Source organism: Camelus bactrianus, chromosome 7 (genome assembly GCF_048773025.1).
Source record: "Camelus bactrianus isolate YW-2024 breed Bactrian camel chromosome 7, ASM4877302v1, whole genome shotgun sequence".
Classification (NCBI taxonomy): domain Eukaryota; kingdom Metazoa; phylum Chordata; class Mammalia; order Artiodactyla; family Camelidae; genus Camelus; species Camelus bactrianus.
In genome coordinates, this window is record NC_133545.1 from 29,947,693 (window position 1) to 29,969,808 (window position 22,116).

Genomic DNA, 22,116 nt, shown 5'->3' on the forward strand with positions numbered 1-22,116 from the left:
AGGACTCCCTTATATTTTCAAACAATCTTTTCTAAATTGCCAGATCGGTAGAGAGAAGGTATTGTGATAAAGTGGAAAAAGTTGAAATACATATCCCTACTAGGCCCAGAATCAAGTTCTGATTCTGACATTTATTTACAATGGCCTTAGGCACTGATAGTCTTTTACCCTCAGTTCCTCAAGTTTAAAATAGTGACAATACTGTTTATTCAATGTGATATTTTTATTAATATTTTCTGATTTTATCATTAATCTAAAAACTGGCAAATACCGTAACAGTCAACTCCCATTATTCAAGTTGTCAATTATCATAATGACGATACACATAGTGGGTAACCAGAAGCTATGTGAATTAATTTGTTAGAATCTCTATGAGTTGCCCAAATATAATATCACTCCATTCTACATTTTGAAGTTCCAAGATGCTTGGTGATATTTATGTCTAATATAGTATGGAAGGTGTAGCCTCTATTTGATAAATGTTTGCTGGTTTATGAATGTTGACCTGATGGCTTCTTCATTTGCCAGTAGCATCTATAGTCTGGCACCTTTGTTAATGGTAAGAAGATTTTACTACAAAATTTTTAGTGGCAATGAAAGAGAATAGATTTTTTAGTATTATACAATAAAATGTAAATGCAAATTTTTAAAGCTTTATAATTCATGTGGCATTCAGTTTCACTTTCTGGCTCTGTCGGTTACAAAACCCCCACACTTTCAAGCTATATAAAGGTAGATTTCCATATTTTTATTATAACATTTTATATAATTAATATGTAAGAATATTCTCATTGTAAAGTTTAATCAATTGAGAAGTATATCTACAGCATTCCTCCAGCACTGCCTCCCCAGTCCCACTTGCTTTCCCGAAGTATATTATTAATAGATTATTGTACATTCTTCCAAAGCACTTTCTAGGCATTTATGCAATATCATACACAATTTCACAAATGGGATCAGGCTTTATATCTTGTTTTGCAATTTCATTAAAAAAATTATAGTGTCTTGTGGATCTGGAATATCAGCATATAAATTTTACTTATAATTATTGCATAATATTTCATAGTATTGATATATCATAATTTATTTAACTTTCAATTGATTAGGATTTTGATAATTGCCCATATTTTGCTCTTACAACAATGTTCCATGAAATTTCCTATTCTTTTTAATTTTTTTTGGTAACCAATTTTGGTATTTATTCAATTTTTATGTTTCAGAAGTCTCAAAAAAGGAAAGTGGACCTGAATCTTTAAAAAAAATTTTTTTAACAACTTTACTGAGGTATAATTGACATATAAAGAACTGCATATACTTAATATGTAACAATTCAATGAGTTTGAATATATACAAACACTCATGTTACCGTCACCACACTCAAGGTGGTAGAACTGCTGGCCCAAAGGGTATAAATATTTTTAATTTGCATAAGTCTTGCCACTTTGGGAGTGGCTTTTTTGTACTTCCACTTCTAGTTCTCATATATTTGAAATAATATCTGATCTCTCCCCAAAATCTTAGACTGCCTCTCAGACCACATTCATAGAATAATATAGGCTTAGCAAAGTTACTAGAGCTCTGGGGAGGGCATCTAGGGCCATCACATTGAACGACTCTGCCATCTCCATCCTTTTTTGTATGCATAGGTGGGCTCATAAGACCTAGAAAAATCAAATGTGTTATTTCCATTGCTAAACATAAAGAACTTCACACCATTTCTTCTACTTCTCTTGCAACTTGCTATGGGTTTCAAATGTAAGAAGGTACTTTCTCTTTTCTAATGAATAATTTTAGGGGAAAAATTCTTTTCCTTCCTATTTCGCTTACAGATATGAAGAAAAACTTACCTTCGTTAAACACAGAGTATAGTTTTCTTTCAAACACCATGGAGTATATATAAAAATGCCTAAAATCCTTTTTAAGGTAACAAAGTAAATTCAAAATATTCCAAAAGGTAGAAATTACTCAGGCTACATCCTCTTCTCTGAAAGCTAAATTTAGTTAGGTAAATATTAAAATAAAAAGAAAGCAGTGGATGTTATTTATATTGACATGTTCGTTGAACTTAAAGATAATAAGCCTTTATATCTGTGTAACATAGTCTTGAAATACATTTTTTTTAATTTGTTAAAAATAGAAAAGAAGCTTTAAAGGAAAAAGCAGGCATGCTTTTACACAAATTACTAAGTTCTTGGTAGTTAAGAAGGTTAAAGAAAAATGGGTATAACTTTTCTTGAATAAATTTGGCTTATTAGCATATGATATAAAGTAATTTTATTCTTTTTCCATAGTTTCTTTAAGCCCAAGCTCAATTAAGATTTTCCCCCACTGGTGAATAATAACTCAGGTGGATCACTCAGCCACAAGCACAGCCACAATTTAATAATTAAAATGCACAATCCAATGCAATAATCGGAACTCCAAATTTCATTTACGGTAAAGCTCTCTCCCTTTCTCCAGACATGGTGGGTAGGGAGGTGGAGGGTGGAGGTGGGGCTGAGAGGGGCGGTCCACCCCTCTCCCTGACCCCTACCCCTGCCCCGCCACAGTCTTTCTCTGTTAGGGTCCCTTTGCATCTCCAGGCGGTTTTCTTGAGTGGGGGGCTTTAAAACTTCCCAATACTCCCTCCCAGGCAACTACTTGGCTCTTGAGAAACTCAGGCATCTTTTCCCTATTCTTTGGAAAGTATGGCTTGCACCCAGTGCACTGACAAAAAGAGACAGCTCCAGCCATAAAAAATCTCTAGGGAAGCCTCAGACACCGTTTCTTCAGACACCAAGGACTTGTGGTGATTTCCTCAGAGACGTCTTACCTGATTGAGGCGTTGGGGAAACACTTCCTCATAGTTGGGGGAATGAGATGGGGAGTATTGTGGGGACAGTGTGACTTAACTTGCCTAGCTTCTTTATTCATCAAACTTGTCGTTATTTGGTGTGAGGTGAGGGGATACAAATGAATCTTCTCTTTAGCTTTAAAGTCTTTGACACTTCATTCTTTAGTCACTGAAGGCATATGATCACCAGCAAATCATTCATCTTTTATGGGACCTGAACTGGTACAGTTTTGCAGGAATGTTAAGAAAAAGAATACAAAAAATGCAAATTAGAAATGAAAATGAATATTTACTAAGGTGAAATAAACCAGAACTTATTACTAGTTTTAAAAAGTTTACAAATATCCTCAACCTCACCAAAAAAAAAAAACAAAAAAACATACATATATATATATATATATATATATATATACACACCATTTTAATTAATTGACTGTCTGATATGCCTCTAAAATACCTTTTCCTTTAAGATTTTTGGCTGCTTATTCTTCATTCTTCTCTTCATACGCCAATCATTTAGAAATGCTGTTTTCAATAGGTATACTAGGAAAGTATTTCAATTTTTGCTTTGGAATGATTAATTAAATTTGGGGGGTTTTTTTATTATTATTTTAGAAGTTTCTTCCACTTTTACACCTCTTTATTGGAACTGCCTTGTAAATTTTTGAAATTCTTGAAAAATTTGGGAAAACCACTATTAAGTTTCTTTCATATATGAGCTGTAAGATTTCAGGATGTTTCTAATGTTCTGGTGCAGCAATTAACAGTGAATACCCTTTTAATAGACATTATTCATTGTCTAAGAAGAGGCCTGTGCATGTGAGGGGACATAGAAGCATAATCTTCATTAATTTGCAGTAAATTCACTGTGACCTGTTAATGTTGGAAAAACTGGTTTTATAATCTCTGGGTTTGTATCATCTACGTCATCCAATCCCTTGACTTGCTCTCAGCACCTGATCTATTGTTCCTGGACTTTAGGACCTCAACTGAAACAGACTTTAGGTGGTATTACATAATAATATATGGCATTTGAATAAGAGGATTATGTTATTTTAAAAGACTAAATTAAATTCTGTACCCTTTAGACAGAGAATAAATATCCCACCTTTCAAACATGGAATTTATAAAACATTGTAAGGGTCATAGTCTCTGAAAACAATGCAATAAACTTAGAAATTCATTATATAAGGATATTAGAAAAAGTCAGCCACTCAAAAACTGAAAACTATTTTTCCCAATAACTGTAGGGCCATAAAGGAAATAAAAACTTGTAATTAGAAAATAGTATTAATATAATAATCACATATAAAAATCTATTGTAACTAAAAGCAAATTGAAAGTATTATGTTTGTTATTAAATAAGAAGGGATCAAAATAAATAAACTATACATTAGTGAATGAATTAATCAGTAGCGACTCCCTCTCATGAGGATTTGCTTTGTTTTCTAAATACACTTAAGTTTTGATATCTAGGCACTTCAAGAAAAAATGTAATCAAGCATACATTCACCTATTTATGTGGAAAACCTGGTTTAGATAAGAAGGCTGAACCTTTTGAAAGGAGAAACTATCTGGAAATGTTTGTATTCTGAGCTTATTTTATTGGACATTCTTGTTCATGACTTGGTGAGCCTGGCACACACTTGTGTATCTATAGCTAATATAGTAGATTTATAACTTCATTATGCTTGGCTTACTTAAGTGTTTATGGGATTGGGGAATTTATAGTTAGAGAAGGAAATGTGTGGGCCTTTGGAAACATGACATAAAACTTCCCATGAAATTGTTTACTTCTTGAGAGAAACTTCAAGTTATATTAAGTTATAAGAATATTGATTTCCTATGGTTATGATGCCTTTCCATTCTGTGTTTTAATTTAAAATAGAGATAAGATAGAGCAAACATATTGGCTATATTTTGTTTTTGTATTTTTGCTTTGCATGTATTTTTAATGTTTTCTTATTGTTTTATAATCTTACACAAAGGTCTTGGAAGGGTTTGCTTGCTCAGAGGAAAAAGTATGTCAAATGTAGTTCTCTCAATAGTATGCATGATTTATTTAAATTTGGAGAACTTTGTTCTCCAAAAATGTTTTCAGTTACAATGATATTTTCTTTTACATTTAGACACACTGTGAAACCACTGAAATAATTGTGTTTTAAAAAAGTGTTATATAAATATTAGAGTATTTAACAATAGCCCCCTAAATTCAGCCAAACTAGAGAATAGTGATTCATGGGTTTTGAAAAGTTCTCATACATAGTTGGTGGAAGTGAAAAGTTGTACAACCCTGTGTTGTTGCCAGGGTTTCTCCACCAAAATATAGTACACATTTGATTCGAATCCTTTGACAAAAATAAACACAAGAACAACACACAATACATGACATGAGAAACTTGTTGACATGATAGCCAATATATCTTATATATAACCTTAAATTTAGACTTCTTTTAATGTTTATCCTTCAAAAATTCAGATTGCCTTTATCATAGTGAAAAGTTTTATTTCAAATATCTATAAATTCAAGATTCATTTCTTATTCTCTTAACACTTAATTTTGCATACTGGTCTATAAATACTTCATAAAAATTACATTCTTTATATTTTAAACCAGATTTTAATAAATCTAGCGCCATTGTTTCTACTGTGCTTAAATGGTTATTTGCACTTACCTCAAAGGAAGTAAATCTTAGACCCAAGACCTAGATTTTTCATGAAGAACATTTAGAGCGCACTTAACACAACTAAATTTGAAGAACTCCATTAAAAAAAAAAGAAGCAGAGTATGGTAAATTTTTATCAGACACCCTCTTTTTCAGATAGTCAAGAAATCTATATACATTTAGTATCAGAGATAATTTATTGATTATTTTAGTTTGCTGCTAACCCTTTCTTAATGCAAATATAACATTTTTTTTATAAATTTAGCATCTTTTCTTTCATAAGAAAAAGAAATTTGGGAGCATACCTATATTTTAAAAAATTTTTGTTTAAGTTGGCAATCTTAAAAAATAAATTTACAACTGTTTCTTAAAAACACTTCAAACTGACAAAAATGAAATCTAAACAAAGAACAATACTGTTTTGAGTCACATATTTATAAAAAAGGAACTATAAATCACTACTGCACAGGCACATACTTCCTGGATTGCTGCTGAGGCTGATTTGAGGCTGGGGTGGGTGAATGTGCTCGCTGTGCTGTTACAGGTGAGCTTCGGTGTGCAGTCCTCCTGACATGGCCTGGAGGGTTAGTGTGAGTGAGACCCTGCCTACAAGCCATCAAACAAGGTGGGAATGAAACTTCCTCCATCTCAATGGCAGAGGTAGAGATGGCCCAATGAAGAGGGTTCACAGCTTCAACTTCAATTTATTAAACATAAATACATACATACATACATACATACATACATAAGCAGCTTAACAAGAAAAGGAGAAAAACAAACTTCTTTCCATAAATTTGGAAAGAGGCAAACTGAGAGAGAGGGTGGAGGGATCCTTTCCAAATGTATCATTCCTTCATGCAAAACCTTCCAAAATTTCCCATCTTCCTCAAAGTAAAAAAGCTCAAGTTCTTAGTGTCTTCCTGGGCTCTTACCACTTGCCTGACCTCAGTCTGCCAGTCACCTTGGCCTCCTCACTATGCCTCAAATATGCTAATCACTTTCCTAAGGCGAGACTTTTGCATTTAGATTTTCTTTGCCTGGAGAGTTCTTCCCCTAATAGCTACCTGGCTCACTTACTTTCTTCTGGTCTGTGCTCAAAAGTCAGAATATCAGAGGTCCTTTTAGGCCATCTATCCAAAATAGCAAGCCCTGTCGCTCTCTTTTGTGCTTCATTTTTCATCACATTTATACCACCTGACTTATGTTTTATTATCTATTTACTGTTGCCTCATTCCTACTAGAAGGTAATCTTCATGAGGCAAGAACTTTGTCTATTTTTCCTTTTTCACTGATATAAACCTAATATGGTGCTTGGCACAGAACTGATGCAAAAAATATGTGTTGAATGAGTGAGTGAATTCTGGTGTGGCACAGAGTTCTAACCCTGTTTTCATTCTACAGAAACAGTACTCCGTTAATATTGTGAATCCACAACATGACATTTTCACCAACATCTTCCACAGGGAAGAAGTGGGTTAAGCAGGCATCTTTGGAAAGTCAAGAGAGAAATACAGGAATCACTTTAGAGTGCATAAACTCTCACAGTAGGATTTCAGCAAAGAGATTCCAGGGATTTGCACATTTCCAGGGATTTCCAGGAGAAGGTTGCAGGAGTAAATGCACCCCTGGCTGGGTGCAGAGGCCCTGCTAAAGTATATTTAGCAACAGTATTTCAGAAGGGAAATAAAATATGTGACTTCATTCAAGCATTCCCTCCTTAGTAGCCTCAGTACTCAGAAAATAGAGAGATTCAAATCTCAAAATTCAGATCGCCAAGTGTCATACCAAGAAAAAAGGAGAGTGGCTATTAAATAGATTTTACCATACAATATCCACATTGTCATGTTGCAAAGGAACATGATGTAGAAATGTGATCATCAATCAAGAGCTGGATAAATCTACATTTAGATGAGGAACATGACATGCAAAAGACAAAATGATCAACAGTCTGAAGGAAAATACCAAAGAATGGAAGACAACTTATGTGGGTGCCTTGAGTTTATTAAAAAAAAAAAAAAAAACTTGTAAAACTATGAATTCAGAAACAAATATTAAATAAAACAATAAAATGACATTAAGAGGGAGATTACTAAGCTAAGTAAGCAAATTGTTAACCAGAACCCTACTGTACAACAAATAAAATGGAAAAAACAATACATATAGCTGGAAATCTAAATTCTGGTACAGTGAAATATTTTATTTTATTTTATTTTATTTTATTTATTTTCAGCAGCCTTAGTTTAATTATGAAATATTGAAAACTCATGAGCCTTGCACTCACTGGAAGAACAATAGCAGCATAAACCGAAAAACTTATAAGAGAACAACAGGATATAATGAAGCAGAAAACAAAAATAGAGAAGATAAGTAATTATTCAAAGATCCTCATACTTAATATTTATGGAACCCACATTATGTTCCAGACACCTCATTAAGCACTCAACATGTCATACATCATTTTTATAACATAGGTTAATTTCCAACTTGGAGCAAAAGGGTCTTGGACCTGATAGTGGAATCACTGGGAAGTCATTTTTAATTGTGTTTTTTTCATGGTGTTTGAAAGTTCCCAGCCGATAGAAGGTGCTGTTACCTTGAGGATACACATAAGGTTTTAGTCCAGAGTGGGTTCATGTGAATTTTGAGGTTCCCTTTATGGCTGAAAGCTTTCTTGTAGTCTTCACTTTGGTAAGCCTTCTCCTTTGTGTGGATCCTCTTGTGGAGTCGTGAATGAACTCCTTGGTGCAGAGTTCACTTTCTGCTTGTGTGGATTCGCTAATGAACTCGGACATCTGGAGGCTTCATGAAATCTTTGGGGCAGATACTGCATTTAAAGGGTCTCTTTCCTGGTATGTGTTCTCTGGTGAATGTCAAACTGAGATTTCTAATGAAATCTTTTTTTTTTTTTTTTAACATAACGTACATTCATACAGTGTATGTCCCTTAGCTTTTTTTCCCAATAGGATGACCAGTTGGTCCCACTGTACTCTGTGAAGGAAATAAATTTTATTCAAGTCATCCTGAGAATTCTCCTTTGTCCAAATATGTAGCTCTTTCTTGAGGCACTTCTTGGGAAATGGAAATGTTGTCCTGTTTTCTTTTGGAACTTCTTAGACTCTTCTGAGAATCTCTTCTGTGTTCACTCTGAGTCTAGTCTTCTCTCTCAGGACCCTTGGGAAGCTGAGGCTCTTGACATGTAAGTATCTTTGCCTCTTCCCTGACTTCCATCAGGCTCTTCTCCAATTTCTACTTAAACCTCAGACCCTCCAGTTCACATTTTTCAGGAATGGTCTCTGGCAGGAGAATGTTCTGTTCCTTCTGGCTGTTCTCTGGATGTATCTTATGGAGGATTTGGGCTTCCTGAATAAGTCTCTTCCATCACCTTCATCACTAATTTTACCATGTAAAACATTCAAATTTCATAGAAGAAAATTATCTCCTTGTAAGCTGACTATGGTCTATTTCTTGGGTTTCTTATTATTTCTTAGCATGCCCTCCAGGTCTTTGCAACTCTCCACACCACTTTCCTTAACTAAGACCTGGAACTCTTGCTGCATGGAGATCATAAACTGCTCCATTCACCAGCTTATCTACAATCTGATCTGTGAAGATCTGGCCTCAGCCACAGAAGGCAGAGTTTAGAGTGTCCTCAGACTCCTTGATAGGGTTGGATTCTTTCAAGCTAGTAACAGCTTTGAGGCTAATACACCAAATCTGAGTTATAGTCTTACTTTTCAGTAAGTGTTCCTTGGGATGGTACAGACACTGTGGTGGCTCTGATCCAGGGCTGTCTTGGGATTTTCCATGACCCCATGAAAATATCTGGCCTGTGGCCATATTTACTGGAGAATTTTTGAATGTGATTCTGAGCAAAATCTTCTAGAACTGGTGACTATAGAAAGGAATTCACTCTGGCTTTCATTAGTAGTAGATTCACTATTTATTCAGAAGTCTCCTTTGAGTCCTCTTGCCTTCAGCCTCCTCAAGTCTGGTACTGGATCTCAAACTGTGCCTTAAGCTGAAATATCCCTATTTATATAGAGCTGGTGAAATTCCTGCCTCTCTTCCTGTTACCTCATCAGCCCAATGATTGGTTTAAGGCCATGAAAAGAACCATTTTAGATGATCCAAGTGGATTAAATTTCCCATCGAAACCCCATCAGGATAAAAAATAATTTATTAAGTAAATTTATGTATTAGTTTTATTATAGGCCTTATTTGTTGATTTTATTTAGTGTAGACTTTCATTTATTGTGTTTATTGGCAACAAGATTGGTTTTCCACATCTAGTGAATTTTTTATCGTATGCCTGCAGAATTTGAAGGAGTCAGGGAATATAAATCTCAAAATTTTAACCAAACTGGGTTACCTACTCTTTTTTTTTTTAATGTAAAAGAATCTTATAAGATTTTATCTAAAATCAGCTGACAAGGCAAAGTGTGGGAAGAACATATTTCTAAATAGGCATTTAGAAAACCAGAGGTTATACACAATAGAGAAAAAGAATTATGTCACATAATTTAGCAAGCCTTACTTTTCCTAAGTGCCTCAGGCAGCAGTATCTTAACAAGAATGCATGAAGTGTTAGTGAGCTGATATCAAAGTAGTGATTTAATCTATCTTGAGCAAAACTATAATATATTAATTCTGACATACTGATGAATAGCAAAAAAAAAGTTTAGAATATCCTTAATATTCCTCATGTATCAATAGTTTTTATTTTTCATTGAAAATATATGTATAAACCACATTTTTTTCATCCACTCACTTATCAATTAACATTTTGTTTGTTTTTGCTTCTTGCTAACTTTATTTGGGTAACTTCTAATTTTTAAATTATTTTTAATTATGATATATTTGATTAACAGTATTATATTAGTTTCAGGTGTACAACACAGTGATTCAAAATTTTTATAGAGTATACTCCATTTAAAGGTATTATAAAGTACTAGCTGTATTCCCTGCGCTGTACATTATCTTTGTAGCTTGTTTATTTACATAGTTGTTTGTTCCTACCCCTCTCTTGCCCCTCCTTCTCTCCTTCCCTTTCCACACTGGTAAACATTGGTTTGTTCTCTATATTGGTGAGTCTGTCTCTGTTTTGTTATATTTAATCCTTTGTTTTATTTTTTAGATACCACATATAAGTGATAACATACAGTATTTGTCTTTCTCTGTCTCACTTATCACACTAAGGATAAATACTCCAGGTCCATCCATGTTGTTGCAAATGGCAAAATTTCATTCTTTTTATGACTGCATTTGCCTGATGATTATCGATGTTGAGCATCTCTTCATGTCCCTGTCAGTCACTTGTAAGTCTTCTTTGGGAAAATGTCTATTTAGATCTGCCCATTTCTTAATTGGGCAGTTTGCTTTTTTGATATTGAGTTGTATGAGTTGCTTTTATATTTTGGACATTAACCCCTTATCAGTCATATCATTTGCAAGTATTTTTTTCCCATTTAGTAGGTTGTCTTTTTATTTTGTCACTGGTTTCCTTTGCTGTGCAAAAGCTTTCAAGTTTAATTAGGTCCCATTTGCTTATTTTTACTTCTGTTTCCTTTGCCTTAGGAGACAGATCCAAAAAATATTGCTATGGTTTATGTCAAAGTGTGTTCTCCATGTTTTCTTCTAGGAGTTTTATTGTTTCAGGTCTTGCTTTTAGGCTTTTCATCTCTTTTGAGTTTATTTTTGTATATGTTGTGAGAAAATGTTCTAATTTCATTCTTTTACATGTAGCTGTCCAAGTTTCCCAGCACCACTTACTGAAGAGACTGTGTCTTTCTCATTGTATATTCTTGCCTTCTTTATCATAAATTGACCATAAGTCCATGGGTTTATTTCTGGACTTTCTATCCTGTTCCATTGATCTATGTATCTATTTTTGTGCCAGTACCATGCTATTTTGATTACTGTAGTATATTCTGAAGTCAGGGAGCATGATACCACCATTCTGTTTTTCTTTCTTAAGATTGTTTTGGCTATTAGGGGTCTTTTGTGTTTCCATATAAATTTTAAAATTATTTGTTCTAGTTCTGTGAAAAATGCCCTTAGTATTTTTGATAGGGATTACATTCAATCTGTAGATTGCCTTGGGTAGTAAGGTCATTTTAACAATATTACTTCTTGCAATCCATGAACACAGTATATCTTTCCATCTGTTTGTGTCATCTTAAATTTCTTTCATCAGTGTCTCATAGTTTTCTTAGTACAGGTCTTTTACCTCCTTATTAGATTTATTCCTGGGTATTTTATTCTTTTTGCTGTTATTATAAATGGGATTCTTCCCTTAGTGTCTCTTTCTGATAGTTTATTGTTAGTGTATAATAATACAACAAATATTTGTATGTTAATTTTGTATCCTGCAACTTTACTGAATTCATTGATGAACTCTAGTAGTCTTTTTGGTGGTGCCTTTAGCCAAGTAAGCATATTGTTAACCAGAACACTACTGTACAATAAATAAAATGGAAAAAAATATATATGACTGGAGATCTAAATTCTGGTACAGTGGAAAATTTTAGATGACCACAGTGCCCATAGAGATTAAAAGAATTAGAGAAATGATGATAAATATAGAAGATGAACAGATAAAATTCAATATAAGGATTCTAGATGTCCCTAAAATAGAAATGCCAACAAAAGGAATAGAAAGTTATTCAAAATATATAATAGGAACTTTCCTCTGAAAAAATAATAAAGAATAATTAATACTTTGAGATATGTTATTGAAGTATTTGAACTTCAAGAAGAAAATAATTCTTCACATACCTGGAAAACAAAGGAAGTTACTGATGAGAACAGGAATTAAGACAGCTTCTGACTTGTCTCTAGTAGCAGTCAATGCCAGGAGACAGACAAATAATATCTACAGAATTCTGAGGTCAGAGGTTTTAAAGAAATATTACACGCTGCCAAAATATTATTCATTTATAAAAGTCACAGGCAAATTTTCAAATATAAGAGGATTCAGGGAATACAGAATCCAGTTATCCTTCTGGAAGAAAACTGAAAGCAACTTTTTTTTTGACTTTATCAAGGTACAATTGACAAATAAAATAAAATATTTAAATAATATGTCATGATGATTTGACATATGTATACATTGTGAAAGGATTCCTCCTATCTAGTTAATTAACAAATCTATCATCTCACATATTTATCTTTGTGTATGTGGGGCTAAGAGCATTTTAGTTTTACTTTCTTAGAAAATTCCAATTATATAATTCATTATTATCAACTATAGTTCCAATGTTACACATTAGATCCTTAGACTGTATTCATTGATACCAACTTTTAATACAGCTGGAAGTTATTTCTTTTGAAGCAATATAATCTGTTTCTCAAAAAATAAAGCCCACATAGAAGCCTGCTTCAAACCCAGATGCCAGGTAGCTGTAATTACAGCATCAGTGAAATTAAAATACCTAGATTCTGTTCTTATTAGCACTGCTATTGATAAGTTGGAAGGTTGTTTAGCTTTTATGTGACTCAACAAGAGAGATTAGTTAGCTGATTTCTACAGATATCTTTAAGATTTAAATTTCTGTGGAATAACCAGAAAGCTTGTTGTTTTGTATATTGCAGCAACATATCGCTAATGTAGCAGACTGAAAACAGGTTGTGCTAAGTGGGGAGGATGTGGCTCAGTGGTAGAGTGCATGCCAAGCATGCATACTGGGTTCAGTCCTCAGTACTGCTATTAAAAATAAATAAATAAACCTAAATACCTCCCCTCCAAAACAACAACAAAAAACTGGTTGTACTAACTCTGAGGAGTTTTCCACACTGTTTGTGGAACCAAGTTTTGAAAAACCATCTAGATTTAAGGTGGGGGAGCATTCACTATAAAGCAGGATTACTACATTTTAATTTTCATTTGGACAGCTCTTACTTTCTAAATTTCTAAAATACACATACTAAGGAAACTTAAAAATAAAAAAGATAAACTAAAATAACAACAACCTGGAAAATACAAAGCAGTCATTTGGGAAAATGGTTCTCAGACAATTTTGTCTGCAATTTTCTTAAGTATTTATGTAATTATTTCCCTTTTCCCTACATTTTTATTTTCCTTTTTTATTCACCTCCCTCAAAGATCACAGCCAGGACAACTCTTACATAAAAAAAGAAAAAGCACAGTTCATGCTTTCATTACCGTGGATTCTTGACTCTGTAGATCTCAACAGTGATGGAGATGGGCCTAAGAGGCCGAGGAGGCATCTGCCTCTCCATTTGACCTCAACGCTGCCACCACATCCACACATTGGAGGTCAGCCTCATGCATCTCCATCACCCACTCAGAACTAGGCTCTAACCTCCTTGTTTACCAGAATGCCCACTTGAATTAGTCTGACCGCAGATCTGCAACTAGATATCTCAGCTGGAGGGAAATGAGAACAAAATCAACATCTACATTCATTTTTCACATATATTTTACAGGCAGCTTATTCACTATAGTGACCATGCTCAATACTGAGATTGTCGCCACTTGAAATAACTAGCTACTTCCTGCCATTTAAAATTAAACTAACAAAGTAGAAGAAAACAAATCCAACATTTGACGAATACCTTTTGAACATCTATTATGTATCAAATATTTTCAAATATGCCTAACTATGCTTTCTCAACAATTTGTCTCCTTATTATTTGGGGAAATTGAGTCTAAGAAAGGTTAGATGATTTGCCTAAGGACACACAGCTTGTAAATGAGAGTCATAATTTGAACCCTAAACCTCTTCATTTCAATTCCTACTACTACCCACTCTATGGAAGCTGCCCTGGAAGAGGCCATAAAATGCACGTTTGCCAGCCGTGTCTGCTGAAGAAGCATTGTCACCTGGGAAACTTAACACTTATACCAACACCTTGGCCTCATCGCAGAGAACCTAACTTAATTGGTTGGGAGCAAAAGTATACTTTAAAAAATTTCCCTGAGTGAATATGTACCCAGAGTGAAGATCCACTGATCTATTGTTTCTTATATTTACTAAATTCAGTTGTTTTCAAAAGATGTACATCTTGAATTGTAGGGGGGGCTGTATATAGTTAGTTCAGTTGTATGATAAGCATTGCTATTTCCTAGGCTGGTGTGATTTACTCGAGGCCACCACTTGTTAAAACTCTGACATTTCTTTTATAGCTTGTCCAACATTCATTCCTGGATTGCTATTTTGGAGCTCCCATGTGACTCATTAAGTGCTAGAATAATGCCTCAGAAATAAATGTTAACACATTATATCAATCATTTCAATTCAGAAATATTTTGCACTCAGTTTTTAAGGAAGAGAAAACAGCATTGACCATCTAAATCCCAATTCAGCATGAGGGTTCAGCTTTCTACAGCAAACGTGGTTAGGCAAATCTCTAGAGGTTTGGATCACCAGAGAGATGGCCAAAGTTAGAGCCAAATTCCCAGCAGTAAGGATGGGGCTTGGGGCACAAGCACTGTGTTGTGAGAAGTCTTACCACTATACAAGCAGTAGAGAGCCCAGAGGAGGAATTAACTAGGCTTCTGGATGTTCCAGGGCCAAGGATAAGCCAGAACAAAGCCACACTCTATGAGTCATATTGAGTCAGACTTTTGACCCAATCAGAAAACTGGGCATAGTGTTTATTGTATTAGATGACAGGAAGTCTCATGGCTCATCTAATAAAAATCTACTCATTTTAACAGATGAGGAAAATGAAGATCAGACATAAAAAGTGACTCACACAAGGTGCAAACTAGATAGAGTCTAGGATTCTGGTCTCCAAATCTGGTCAACTTTCACCACCTCATGTCACGCCAACCTCTAGCATTCTGTTTGCCCAAAACCAAGTCTTCTATTTGCTCCTAGTAGTCAGGTTTTTTTTTTTAATTTTTATTTTTTTCCTCTTCTTAAATTGGTTTCTTCACCTGTTAATTTCTTAGGTATGGAATCCTATGTCCCCCCACTGAGGAATCAACTAGATTGAATAAGAGTATGGCTGTAAACTGATTGGCCAAACCCACTCCTACCTGAGCTCCCAAGGTGAATGACCTTGCTGGGTTTTACTTCCACTTTTTCCCAGGGAGATTGGCATCACCTCAGCTATTTCAAAGCAGATCTAACATTTCAATCCAGGGAATGACTGTTTCTTCTGGGCATGTTTCTGTGTGCATGGCTTGTTCTTTTCAGCAACCTCACCATGAGTTTCTGGAGCATGAAGGCTGCTTTCTTCCTGAGAAACCACTGGCCTACATATTTCTATTTAAAAAAAAAATGTTACAAGGGACCCTGCTGTAACGAGCAATATAAAGTCTTGGACAGTTTCCTAGTTATCTTTCTTGACTGTACTTTGTCTGACTGTTTGAAGAGAGTGGTGCAATTTTGTGAGCCAGCTAAATAAATTGAAGAAATTAACAAAGAAGTATATAGAAGAATAAGCATTAAACTATAAACCCAGTGCTTCGATAGTGGACTCCTTTCTGCCATATAACTTTCTCTAAAAATAGCCTTTTTCTTTTCCTAAGCACTTGTACTTCTGTATTTCTAAGACTCCCACCTCCTCTTAAACCCAATCACTTCCTGTTCTTTCTCACCCTTCCTTCTTCCCTCTCCCCATTGCCCACATTTTCTTCTTTAACCATTAAATGGAAGAGCAATGTTAATTATTGAATCATACTGGATGCTGGGTTGCTCTCAGTTAGCAATCCATAAGCAACATTTAGGTCTAAATTTTTTTGACTATTTGCTCAAATTTCTTCATGGTGGTAGAAGATTTTGAAATATTAAGAATAAACGTAGAAAAAGAATGGGTATATTTGTGTGTTTGTTTGTGAGAGAGACAGAGACAGAGAGATAGAGAGACAGGGACAGAAAGGGTCAGAGACAGAGAGAGGTTTCAAATGAATGTTATTTTTTTTATTTGACCATATTCAAAACACAATAAAACCCAAGGGACAATAATAAGATCAAAGCTATCAAAGCTACTTTTAGTGAAGTTTGAAGAAAGTAGCAGAAGATAAAGAAAACAATTTTTAAATCATGCAATTATTGTATATAACAATGATTCTTTTGTTTCTACTAATCTTTCACATTTTAATGTGAATAAGTGATTTCCTTAAATTTATTCCCACCCCATTCTCAATTTCTGCTACATAAAATCTTGTTTCCTAACATGTTAGGAAGAGAGGTAGGAGAATAAGGCTAGTCTCAAAGTGACATGTGCCATTCCCACTCCCAACTCACCAGAGATAAGTGGTCACATGGCCCTGCCATAACTCTAAGAGAGGCTGGGAGATGAAGGGAGCATCAACAGCCCCTGCCACACTTGGGGTAGCTAAATAGGTCTTTGAGTCCAGAAAATCTGGATTCCAATCTACCTCAAACTCAACAGAGGAAACAGCACTGTTCGTCTTTGATCAAAAATCATGCTCTACTTCCCCATAGTCCCAGTCACATTTACTATCATGCTCCTACCTACACCTAACCTTTAAATAGACACTTGTTACTGAAGAATATATAAGCCCTTGGTTTATTGTTTTTATTTTCATCGAGAGCAGTGGTGTTTTATTCCAATAAATAACATTTCCCAAAAAAAGGAAGCCTCAGTAAGAAAAGTAAAAGAGGCATTTATTTTACAGTTTGTCCTGCTCTGTTTTAATTTGATAGAAATGTCACAGATCAGTAGTGTGAAGTTCAATGAATTTTCGCAAACTGACCATACCTAGGTAACCAAACCCTCAGATCAAGAAATAAAATATTGCCAGCAACTCAGAATCCATTTCTAGTCTATAACCTCCTAAAGACCACCACTACCCTCCCCATCAATGCCATAAATGCATTGTATTTTATATAAATGGAATCACACAGTATATATTCTTTTACGCCATAAATTTTTTGCTCAGCATTATATGGAGTTTTATGTAATTATGTTATGCTATTATGTTGTTCACTGTAATTCCTATAATATTCCACTGTGTGAATAGTCTAGTCACACTATTAGTTTTTTTATGTGAATATTAATAGTGTTTTAGGTTTGGGTTCATTTTTGACCACTAATCCCTATTGCCTTGAGAGATAGAAAATGTTTTCTTAATGTAATTGCTGTTCTGTTTCTTTCGATCAGTTTTCTATTACTTCTCACTCCTTATATTCACTTCTGACTGCTTCCTTTTTGTGGTTTTCAGTCATCAAATTTCCGCAAGGGCTTTGCTGGATATGAGGCAAATCTAATCATAGTAATCTTCTTGTTTTCTTTACTCCTTCTTTCCCGAACTTTTCTGCTATTGCTGATATAGATAGATAGATAGATAGATAGATTGTTATATAGACATATAAAAGCATATATAGGTGTGTGTATGTATCTATGTATGTGTTATATAAAAGATATATATATATATATATAATATGAGCTACCTATATCTTTTATATAGCACACTTTTTTTTTATGCTTAACTCATGTATTAGTTTTCCCAACTTTTTCACATTGAGCTAAACTGGAGGTAATTTGGAGGCATCTTTAGGGAGATAATTTGTTGAAAAAACTGATTATATTCTTTATTTATGTAGTTATGGTAAAAACACAAAGTGTTAATAAAGAAGTTGACTATTGCCATCATATAAAGCTGGTAAACCTTTGCTGTTTCTAAAATGAGAAACTTAAGTTTGCTTTGGTGAGCCTGAATTTTTTGGATCATTTTTTTATACCTAAAGTGGCTACACACTTTCTGTTTGAGCCTTTTGAATGATGAACGCTGCAAACTCTTGATAATCATCATTGGTTAGACACTTTTTTAAAAAACATATTTTATTGATTTATAATAATTTTACAATGTTGTGTCAAATTCCAGTGTTCAGCACAATTTTTCAGTTATACATGAACATATATATATTCATTGTCACATTTTTTTTCTCTGTGAGCTACTATAAGATTTTGTGTATATTTCCCTGTGCTATACAGTATAATCTTGTTTATCTATTCTACAATTTTGAAATCCCGTCTATCCCTTCCCACCCTCCACCCCCTTGGCAACCACAAGTTTGTATTCTATGGGTTAGACACTTTTTTTTTGCATAGATGATGAAAAATTAAAACCATCAAAATACTGCAAGTTAAAATTATATTTGAAAATTTTAGCAACCTCTTCTTTCTCTACTCACAACTGTAACACTGAAATTCTCTTTGTTAAAGAAGACAGATTTTTTAATCCAATAGAATTTTTTTCGTATCAAGTATCTTGAGATAATGGCAAAGCTCTATTTAGGGCCAGATATACAAGTCAGAAAAGCTACCAGGCAGCCAGCACATCAACTGAAAACAGAAAGAAACACTCAATATATGTGAAGAAATGGGGGGCCACTGCCTGGAGCTACCCTTTCCCCAAATCCCACTTAGGCTTCCTTCCTCTTCCTGCCTCTCTCCTGACCCTCTACCAGGTTCACCTTAAGCTGTTTGGCATTTCTAGCATCAATTCCTTCAGCAGCCTCATGCGTCCCATGGTAGGTTGAATAATGACCTCCAAAAAAATATGACCATATCCTAATTCCTAGAACCTGTAATTGTTACCTTATTTAGGAAAAGTGTTTTTACAGATGTAATTAAGTTAAGGATCTTGAGATGACGAGATCATCCTGGAATATCCAGATGGTCACTAAACCCAATGACAAGTGTCTTTATAAGAAACACACAGGGGAGATTTGACAGAAAGAAGAGGAAGAGATGATATGGCCACAGAGGCAGATATTGGAGTGATGCAGCCACAAGGCCACAAGTCAAGGAATACATGTCAACAGCAGAGGCAAAAGACACGGAAGAGGCAAAGGAACAGTCTCCCCTAGAGTCTCCAGAGGGAATGTAACCCAAATGACACCTCGATTTCAGACTTCTTGCCTCCAGAACCACAAGAGAATAAATTTCTGCTATTTTAAGCTGCCACATTTGTGGTAATGCATACAGTAGCCACAGGAAACTAATTCAGGGCCTTTGTCCCTATCCCTGGTGAGCAAAAGGCACCTGGTAGCTGCCTGCTAAAGTGAAGGGGTGCACTAGCTGCTGCATCCCATCTGTGCAGAATGTCAGGAATGGCTGCTGTATATGCTCCCTGCATGGACCATAGCAGGATTCTAGCTGCCTTCTGAGAAGCTCCAGATGAGCCATGAGAGTCAGTCCTGGCCTTGAGAGCTGCTCCAGGGTTCAGGGTCCAGGTGGACAGGGTATACTGTAGCACGCCCACTTAGTGCCTCTGGACACACTGTCCTGGAGACTGTCACATAGGGCTGCTAGTAGTATTTAACTCATGTTCTGGTTATGATGCAGTTTCTTCTCACTGGGTTACTGACTCTTCGTGGTGAAAAAGCAAATCATTTTCTATTAAAAAAAAATCCATAGTTTTCTGGGGAAAAATATGAATTCATGTTGAATCATTTTTTAGGAGAAAATATGAGTATCAGGGAAATCACCCATAAGAAAATATTACCAGCTTTCATTTTGGTTTCCATTTAGGCATTCCTTGATCACAATATAAAAGACACTGACAAGGTGGTAGATGGAGGTAGAAATGCTTTGCTGCTTTCTATATTTGGGTTTAGGATTATCCTAAGTTCCTGTGTTTGTCTATTTGAGCTTCATTTTTATTAACTCTCTAACACACTACTTTTTGAGAGGTCACAAACATTTTGAGAGATTTTCTTCCGCTCACTTCAGGTCACAGTTTGCTCTTTGCAGTTCCTTGCCAGCATATAAACAGTATTGGTAGAGTTCTCTTGTCCCAAGAAATTCTGCCTGAATTGTAGTTGCAAAATAAGGGGAATCATTGTAGAATAGATAAACAAGACTACACTGTATAGCACAGGGAAATATACACAAAATGTTATGATAACTCACAGAGAAAAAAATGTGACAATGAGTGTGTATATGTCCATGAATGACTGAAAAATTGTGCTCAACACTGGAATTTGACACAACATTGTAAAATGATTATAAATCAATAAAAAATGTTAAAAAAAAAAATAAGGGGAATCGCCCTTTGGAGATAAGGAAGCACCTCTATAGCTTCTTGATGTTACTAGGGATGGGCCCCTGGAGGAAGCTGGAACCCCTATTCATCTAGGCAGGTGGAATTAATTTTTACTTTGGCAAGTTGATATGGCACATGGTGTAGACCAAAGCTCTAAGGACAGTCATTGCTCCATTTTACAGACAGGAAAACAAGGCACAAAGAGATTCAACATCTTGTCCAAGATGACAGTTAATAAGGGACAAAGACAGAATTAAACCTAGACTGTCTGGCTAGATATTTTGTTTGATATGATTTGAGTAGCTTTTAGATCCAGTAAAGAGACTGAGAGAATTACTCTGCTGTTATTCAAATAATTGCTTCAAGAAATGAAAGAAATCATGCGTGAGCTATTTATGTGTTAGGGTGAGTTGGTGTCCCAGCATGACAGGAAGGTATCTCTGTCATGTTACAACAGGCAAGAGTCATCAAGAATATCTTGCATTTGGTCTTGGAAAAGTTGAAACTGCCTTACGTACACAAAATTGAGATAATATTTATTGCTGAAAAATATTCTGAGCCTGTTCATTTTTATACCCCGAGGTTTGGAAAACCAGACATTTTCTTAGCCTGGCTAGTTTCATCTACTTTAGCACTAGTGTTCTCCATTTTCTAATGAAATCAGAGGTTTAGGTTAAAGGAAAGTCTTTATTAAAGCAAATGTTTTCACTGTAATGCTGTTTAACTTAACCAAACCAATATCCAAGTTGCTCCTGGAACACAAGCTCTGTAGATCATGAAGTTTAGGAAGGTTAAAAACACATGACTGGTATTTTTGAGTCAATTCATCTCAATCTCAACTAGTATGTTATTATTTTCAGTCAGCTTTTGGAGAACATATACAAAATCTTCGTTGTTGTTAATGTCTAGATGCCAGGTTGTGACTATTGATCTCTAATATCCATTGAGAATCTATTATTTATGATAATATGCCTGAATTTTTCTTCTAAACTTGATTATAAGTAAGCCATTTATGTCAGTATCCTTTTTGGGAGAGTCTGGCTCATCAAAATGTGGTAAAATTTCATATGTCATATTTAGAGATTAAAGATTAAGCCTAAGCTAAAGTTATAAATTTGCTCTGGCTCAACTGAAGTTGTTTGAATGAAGAGAGAAACTGTTATGTAATTTAAAACACCAGCAGGTGAGACTATCATAGGTAAAGATGTCTTCAAAATCTTAGGCGCTATTGTCCCCTCTTTCCAGATCTTCCGGCACATCTTACCAGCTGTGTCCCTTGAGACATAATATTGGTATTTTAGAGAAACATGCCCCAAACAGAACTACTATCTTCTCTCAATCTGCTCTTCCCTAGCCTGTATGCTCCATCCATCACTGTCTTTGTCGCTTATTAACTGTGATCTTGGACGAGCTGAATCTCTTTGTGCCTTGTTTTCCTGTCTGTAAAATGGAGCAATGACTGTCCTTAGAGCTTTGGTCACACCATGTGCCATATCAATTTGCCAAAGTAAAAATTAATTCCACCTGCCTAGATGAATAGGGGTTCCAGCTTCCTCCAGGGGCCCAACCCTAGTATCATCAAGAAGCTATAGAGGTGCTTCCTTATCTCCAAAGGGCGATTCCCCTTTTTT

At 35.0% G+C, this 22,116-nt stretch overlaps 1 protein-coding gene and 1 pseudogene across 1 annotated transcript in view; one reads left to right on the forward strand and one right to left on the reverse strand.

The window, feature by feature from the left end:
* TFEC (transcription factor EC) overlaps positions 1 to 22,116 on the forward strand; it is a 338,168-nt gene that overhangs the window by 48,186 nt on the left and 267,866 nt on the right. The window lies entirely within an intron of this gene.
* On the reverse strand, positions 8,089 to 9,336 carry LOC141578083 (zinc finger and SCAN domain-containing protein 5B-like; annotated as a pseudogene).